We start from the raw sequence: 548 nt of genomic DNA, 5'->3' as shown, positions 1-548 counted from the left end.
ATATATATATATATATATATATATATATATATATATATATACACACACACATATATAAATACACACACACACACGAACATATATATATTCCGTGTGTGTATATATATGTTTGTATTTATCTGTGTATGTATGTGTATCAATGTTTCTCTATTTATATAAACACACACTGTCTGTTAAAATTGTCTGTGACCTTAATGCCGTTACTTGTAAATGAATATCCAATACCGACCATTATGTCTGTACACAGACAGGGCAAATAATGAGGCCAGACCAACAGAACCTGTTTGACCAGCTGACCGCTATAATCACAACATGGCCAAGACAAACCAATCAGTTGGAACGGAACTTCCTGCTACAGAATTATAATTACAAGGAGCGTTTTTTAATTACCGATTCCTCTGAGTGTGAGAAAATTGTGCGCAGAGGAAGTCACTGACACTTGGAAAAAGTACAGGTTTAGGGATATATATATGTGTTTGTGTATATGTGTGTATTTGAATGTGTGTGTGTGTATGTATATATATATATATATATATATATATATATAT

The sequence above is a fragment of the Octopus bimaculoides genome, chromosome 29 (assembly GCF_001194135.2).
Source record: "Octopus bimaculoides isolate UCB-OBI-ISO-001 chromosome 29, ASM119413v2, whole genome shotgun sequence".
NCBI classification, from domain to species: domain Eukaryota; kingdom Metazoa; phylum Mollusca; class Cephalopoda; order Octopoda; family Octopodidae; genus Octopus; species Octopus bimaculoides.
This window is presented reverse-complemented; position numbering follows the sequence as displayed.